At 47.7% G+C, this 7,571-nt stretch overlaps 1 long non-coding RNA gene across 1 annotated transcript; it reads right to left on the bottom strand.

Annotated features, from left to right (window-relative positions):
* Positions 1-1,145: 1,145 nt before the first annotated feature.
* On the bottom strand, positions 1,146-2,791 carry LOC121137782. Its single transcript, XR_005875077.1, has 2 exons — positions 2,342-2,791; positions 1,146-2,010 (listed from the first exon to the last, which is right to left on the bottom strand). It is a non-coding gene; the product is annotated as an uncharacterized LOC121137782 (long non-coding RNA).
* Positions 2,792-7,571: the final 4,780 nt, after the last annotated feature.

Raw genomic sequence — 7,571 nt, forward strand, 5'->3', positions numbered from 1 at the left:
CTAGGCAGCTTTCCCCCACAAGCTCCCTTCCAGTTTGCCAGACAGGTCTAATGTGTCCTGGTACATCCCTTCCCTTCCTCAACCTTAAGTCTTGACTCATATCTGTGACTATACATTCATCATCTTTCCAGGCCCCACAAGTCTCCCTTTTCTCTGTCATCTTAATGTATCCACCAACAATATTTTGCACACACTTTAACATGTATAAGCTGGTCCCAGGCCTGTCCCTATGATGATCTGTTAGAAATTTTATATTGAATTTATTCTGCACACTGGAGATTGTTTCTTGGGCTTTGGGGACCAAGAGTCATCACCGTCCTTCCAAATATGCCCATGTGGGGAATTGGAGACAGTTTCCAGACAACTTTATAAGAGTAAAAGCCACCTACCCTCTCAAAGCCTCCTTGAGGAACATCGAAAAATAGAGTATGTGTAATTGTTGGCAGCTGAACCTATTTATAAATCAAGAATAGGAGAGTGTGTAGGCAGACCCAATTTCACAAACAACTAAGAGCATTCCGGATGCAGAATATTAGAGCTAGGAGCCTTAAGCCAGCCATTCTAGATGCAAATTAGAAGCAAAGCCAAATTTCCCAAAGGGTCAGAATGACTGGCCCAGGATGTCTCAGGTAGAAGTTATAGTCAATGCTATTAAAACACAGACAACAAGCCGGGCGTTGGTGGCGCACGCCTTTAATCCCAGCACTCAGGAGGCAGAGGCAGGCGGATCTCTGTGAGTTCGAGGCCAGCCTGGTCTACAGAGTGAGTTCCAGGACAGCCTCCAAAGCCACAGAGAAACCTTGTCTCGAAAAACCAAAATAAAACCTAATGATTCTTGGTTGCCTTCCTTAAGCTAGCAATTGTATTTGATGTTCTTGGGTAGTATGAGCTATGTGTAAGAAATCAGTTAATGTCTCCACTTCAAGCATGTCCCAGGCCAGGAAAAGAAAACAAGAAAATAGTCACTGACCTTGGCTACTAAAATATCCCTACACACTTCCAAGGCTTTCTATGCACCAGGTATGAGAAAGTATCCCATCCCCCAAAGTTATACAGCACAAAGTATGTCACTCAACACATTCATGGAAGAAACAGCGACTAAAGAAATAGTGACCAAAGAAAGAATTCCAAAGCAAAGCCAGAGATGTTACCAGAAGTTTTCTTCTATATGCTGGCTGCGGGCAGACAAAAGAGTAATGATATGACGCCGTACAACCTTAAGCATCAGTGTACTGCTGAAACATTAACAATGACTGCCATCATTGCTCACACTCCACAGGACAGGTGCACAGGTGCAGGCAGCTCAATGGTACAGTGCCTGCCTAGCATGCTTGACACCTTGGGCTTGATCTCCAGCGACACACATATGTGCACGAACACAAATACACACACACACACACACACACACACACGTGTTCTGCATTTGTAAGTTGTTACGTTAGATAGCAATCTATGTTGCCAAGAGGTTTCTTAGGATCGTTAACATTAGTTGTTAGCTTTTGGGACTAGAATCAGGGATGGCAAAAGGCTCTGATGATGGTTGCATTTCCCCCGTGAAGGCGAATTGCTTCCATGAGCTAAGAAATAGAAGGGAGGAGAGGCGTGAAATCTACCCCGTCTCTCTGCTTTTGCGGAGGGCTGTCCTTGCACCGAGCGCTGCATACATGGAGCCTATGGCTTCCCGCTCGCAGCAGAGTGTGCTGTTCCCCTGCTCCCAGGGGTACTTGCTTGTCAGTATAAAAGGCTCTTGGACTTGAGAATGGTGATGGGCTATGAGACGAAGGTGGAGCCTTGTGGCCAGGGCCCCAGCCAATCAGGTTCAGCTTCCCCTCCTCCAATGGGAGGACAGGACTTACAACTACAATGCCATTGGACCTCTGTTCTTCCAGGTCGGCTCAAATGGATGATGCCATAGCTTCCTCCCACGTGCACTTTCTCTTCCTCTTCCTCAACCCAGGTCAACCCATGTTTTCAAGTAACTTCCATATTCTAGACAGCCCGGTCCTTGCTCTCAGAGGAGAAAAAAAATACAGTTACGTTGTTTGTTTGCTTTTTAAGTCATCTACTCCATAGCGCTTTCTAAGCGAGGAGACATAACAACAGCCGGTTGGCCTTCTCAGCTATAACCTCTATCATGATTCCATCAGACCTGAAGGAGCAGTGAGTGGACTACAGCGCCAGAGGAGACGAGTCTGCAGAAGTCAGAGGAGCAGTGGCAGCCAGAGAGACCTCTACTCTTAGCGCCGGGCCAGATGGGCACCCAAAAGCATTGCAAGCCTCAGTTCACAAATGTGGAGGCCAGGGAAAGCAGATGGTCAAACGACAAAGAGTCAGCACTCACAGGAGCTCTGAAGGGAGGGCAGACAGGAAAAGAGGCCCGGGGCACCCTCAGCAACACAGGCAGATTGTTGGCACCGAGGCTACCGGTAGTGGGGCATCTGCTGCTCCTGTCCTCCCGCTCGCACGCAGAGGAAGCCGGAACCAGAGAGAGCCTGGCCTAGAAGCTGCCGCAATTGTCACTGAAAATAGCTATGTCATTACAGGGAGTAAACATTTCAGGGAGCCGGGGTGAATATGGATAGATAACTTACATGACTGGGAAGTACTTACACGGAAAAGCCTCCCGCTCCCCTTCCAAATAAGGTGGGCTGAACATCAGGAGCCTACCCAAGGGGCAGATCTGACACAGGAAGTGGCTGCCCCTGAGCAAGCGGCAGAGCTCACTTGTTGCTACCTGGTTGGTTGCTATGTACCCCAACACCCAGGGGCGGCAAAATGGCTGCTGTGTCAGAAAGAGGAAGTCACCCGGAAATGCAGATGCCAAGATCATCAACTTGCTCAGGCAAACTGCTTGCAGGGCTTGTACCTAAGTGTGAGCTGTGAGGGACGCTTGTGCCACCCCCAAAATCTCCCAGTTCCAGCTGAGTTGCTGTCCTTGACTTAGCAGTGACCCAACACAGAGCCTGGAACAAATCTAGGACCTCACGTACACTTACTGACTGATGCTGAATTTCAGAGCCACCAGAATCCCATTGTAGATACCCAACCCTTTATTTAAAAAAAAAAAAAAGCTTCAAGATCTTCATGGCGTCCCAACTCATTCATTTATTGATGCAACTACATGGAGTGCATTCTATATAGTATGAACACAGTTGCCCCTCAGCCTTCTGTTTAACATCGAGCATGGTGTGATATTGAACCCTCATATCCAGTCCCACACACTTAGGGAACCTACGAGGGAAAAATAAACGTTCATCAAATAATAGCAACCTGTCCCGCAGCCGTCCTTGAGACTACAAAGAACATAGAGTTGAGCTCAAGAGAAGGATGTCCAATACAAAGATCAGCAAGATGAGCATGAGCACTAACTGGGAGGAGCCACTCCTGCAAGACTCTGTGACAGCTCGGGGACATAGCCCACGCCAGGATCCCCCAGAGAGGCAAGTTCACAGGGAATCCGAGGGTGAGAGTCAGTGCAGACAGAAGGAAGGCCAGTTGGGCCTGGGCAGAACACAGAGCTTCAGGAAGAGAGCTGTGGCTTTATCCTGAGAACAATGTGGAGCCTCTGCAGAGATTTAGATGACAAAGAATGGCATGACAAGAGTTTGGAATGTTGTAGATGCCCTCCCCCCCCCCGTAGGACAATGGGGCAATAGCAGGAACGTGTGCACAGTCAAAAGGCTGCAATAGAACAGGAGGCGGCAAGAGGGAATTTGCAGATGAACCAAAGAGGTGGCTTAGAGTATAGGGACTGCGGGCAGAAGCTAGTGATCGGCTGAATGTGGGGAGGGAGTGGGGAAGGAGTGGGCTTGGCTGAGCTTCTGGCTTCGAGGCTTTTACATGATACGGTTGTCACTTAAGGGGCACAGCTCTGGAAATATGAGATGTTTTGTTCTAGACATGCCCAGAATAAGTCAGTACACAGCCGGGCAGCGCTCTGCCCTCATCCAGACCATAGAATTTGGTTCAGGTTTCAAATGTCAGCCGGGTTGGTGGCTCATGCCTTTCATCCCATCACTCGGGAGGCAGAGGCAGGCGGATCCCTGTGAGTTCGAGGCCAGCCTGGTCTACTAGAGCGAGTTCCAGGACAGCCTCCAAAACAATACAATCCGATGCATAAGTCATCTGCCTCTGCACAGTAATTTGAAGATATTCTTGGCTAAGGGAATCACCTATCAATCACTATACGTAGAGGGTTTCAACCCCTACTCTCCAGACCCGGGAGCCCTTGTACCTGTGAGCAATAGTGGTAGAAGGCTTATGTCACAGCAACTGAGAAGAAAGGAGGGGCCAAGGTGACCATAGTCCCTTTGAGGACAGATCCCTATGACTAACTTTCTTCCACCAGGCCCTACCTCCTAAAGGTCCCACCATGTTAAGATAGTGCCACCGGCTGGCAGCCTAGAATTTAGCGTATGGGCCTTTCGTTGACATTTGTTTATACCGATCAAACAATGCTGCAAGTATTTCTTGAGCAGTTGAGAGCACTTAGGATGGTGGGCTCTGGGGGTGGCCAGGTAGACTCAAGCATGACTCCCGTTCGCCCAATCACCCATGGCCTCTAGCGGAAGAGAATAAAGGATACTCTCTCCTCTCCCTTCTGGTACTCACAGCCTTCCCTCTGTTCTCTGCCTGGAAACCACTAGAACGAATCTCATTAAGTTCCCTAACCACATAAGCCAATCCCTTAAGAAGCCCTAGATCTTATATCTTATATCTTACTCTTCTTTCTCAATTCCTGAGCCTTCCAGGTGGCTCTGGAGCTCGAAGGCCGTTCTTAGCAAAAAAAAAAAAAAAAAAAAAAAAAAAAAAGAGCACTCCCTCCCTTCCTGCTCTACACTGCCAAGGACACACCTCCTCTGTCGCCCTATCAAGTGGCAGCAATGTCTTTCCACCACAGCCTTTGTGCCACTAGCACAGGCCACGGAACAAATGTCTCTTTGGATCCTCGCCGCCCTGCCTAGACAATTCCGCTTTGTTCCTCCATAATGACTCCCAGCTTTGAACATCATGTCATCCGACCGTGAACTACTGCGTGCACTTGTACAACCCTTTATCACCCTGGGCCACACACCCGCATTTCTAGAGGATTGCCCTGTCCTAGTTGACGGCCGGCCGTTCCTGGTGACCCATCTTGACTTCAGCCAGCCCAAGAGGAGAAAGGAGCGAAAGTCTTATTTTTTGCGTGCGTGTTTGACACATTTCTGGTGGCCACCGCATCACACACTACAGTTCCAAATAGCTGTCGCGCCACTGCCTCCCTCTGAAATTCTAAGCTCCCCTCTGTCCAGCCAGTTTCATTCATCTTCTGATTCCCTCTCTTCTTTTACTTCAATCCAAATAACCCTTGGACCCCAAGATCAGTATTTCCACTTTCAGTCACCATGCCTCTGAATCGGTTCACATGGACAACTGTTAAAGCTGCTCTCCTGAACCTGCTCTCAGACCCCTTGTGCCTCTCCCTTCCTCTTCGGTTCTTGCAAAACCCAGTCCTGGGTCAGGACTCCTCTCTACTACCATGCCTGTGCCTATGCATTCCAGCAGGCTCGGGGAAAATACACGGACCTTATGGCCCGTCTAATTTGAGGATTCATGACAATGAACTTCAAGTGGCCCTCGGCAGTTAGTTCCGCTCCCTGGTGAGCATCCCAGTTTTCATGTCCATTTACTTGCCCGGTCTCTAGGAAGACTTGGAGACATCATCCTTAACTGACTTATCCTTCTTCCGCCTCATGTACAGCGGATAGCCTTGCTTCTGAGGAAATCAAGCTAATTGGAAGATCTTCCCCAGCCACACCCCCTTCCCACATGTACGCCAAAAGCGTTCCTTGGACTCATCTATTCTTTCTGTTCCAACAGCATAGGAAAGATACAAAATTCACCATGGTATTAACAGTTTCAGCATCATTCAAAAGTTAGAAGTCCAGGTCTGGTGGCAGCCACCAAGTAAGCCAAGATGGGTGAATACAAATGCATCCCAGAGCTTCAGTAGAAGGGTCAGATGTGATGACCTTTTTCTGAGAGTCTGCAGGTAGCACCTCTCTGCACTGCACAGGGCTCCCCACTTCACCCAGCCAGATAAAGCAGGCAGGCTGGGATACAAGGCCTAGCAAGGTTATGGCATGTGTGGGATCCATGTTCCCCATGGTGGCTACAAATGCCCAGTTCCTAAGGCTGTATATGGGGTTCTTTAAGATTGTCTTCGTTGATCCATTGTGTAAAGCTATCAGAAGAAATCCAGACACCCGATGGATCACCAAACAAGTTCACAGGCACCAGGACATATGTGGGCTGCCATCTGAACAAAGGATGCAGAAGTCTTGGCCTTATAAAGGGCCACAAGCTCCACCATATTATTGGTGGGTCTCACCACACAGACTGGAGAAGGTTCAATACTCTCCAACTCTACCATCTAATAATACACACGATGTTTGTAAAATCCATACCCACCAAGCCATTCAGGGCAGTCAAAAGAAAAGCAAAAGTTCAAAGCACTTTTGAGACTCAAAGTCTCAATCAAACTTAACATAGTTAAAAGGAGAATTGGATACTTTCGATCCTATAATGACAAATAGTGAACATCCCCATTTCACACAGGAGGGAGGAACGGGGTAATAGCAAGAAAGGGTTGGACCAAAGCAAGACTGAAACTCAGCAGGGCAACCATCAAGCCTTGTATCGCTATGAGGCGGTCAGGGTTTGTGGTGGCATGGTGTGGGCTCCACAGCCCATGATCTGCAGCATCCTGGAACCTTTCTCTTGGGCTGGCTACACTTGGTACATGCAGCTTTCCCCTGCACATGGTCTACATACCTGGCATCTCCAACGTCTTAAGAGTCTCTACTGTTGCTTAAGTATAGCCCTCAAAGTTTTACACATTGACATCTTAGGGCCTTCTGGAAGGAAATCTGACTGCACACTATCTAGCCTCATGGATTGTTTGTTTTTGTTTTTGTTTTCTTCTTTCTGGAACCTTGGCTCAAGCCTCCTTGTCCCTATTGTCCTTGCTTCCTGCATGTCTTCAAACCAGCAGTGATTAGATAGTACCAAGCCCTCTTGCCAGCTCAAGACTGCCCTCTTCTAGAAATGGCTACAAGCGCTTGTGGCTAACCCTAGGGAGACATTTTCCTGGATAGCTTACATTGGAGGCTCTGTCTTTCCAGGTACTTTATTTTTTAAGTGCATGTTTTTCAAATGAGTTTTCAGTTTAATACCCTGGAGCCTCCCATGGGTTGGGTGGTTCTTCCATCTTGCAAAGTGTCTGGCTTCTCTTTAATTGCATCAGTCTTAACAGCCATTATAGCTGGCTCTCCCTCACAAATCTTGTCTTAAACTTGAAACTTCCTAAACTTCCTCATACTCCTCTGCATACCAAGCTACAGATTTTCCTCATATTTCTGCTCTACTTTCTGTTCCTTGTCACTGAAAAATCTGTGTGAGAGCTGTGAACAATAACCATACCACAGCCTAGTTTCTTGCACTGAATTAATTAGTTTATTACTTTGTAATTAAACTGTTTATCCTGCTGGGTGAGAATAAGATCATTACCATAATTTTGAGTCAAATTTGAA

Source organism: Mesocricetus auratus, unplaced genomic scaffold (genome assembly GCF_017639785.1).
Source record: "Mesocricetus auratus isolate SY011 unplaced genomic scaffold, BCM_Maur_2.0 Super-Scaffold_100694, whole genome shotgun sequence".
NCBI lineage: Eukaryota > Metazoa > Chordata > Mammalia > Rodentia > Cricetidae > Mesocricetus > Mesocricetus auratus.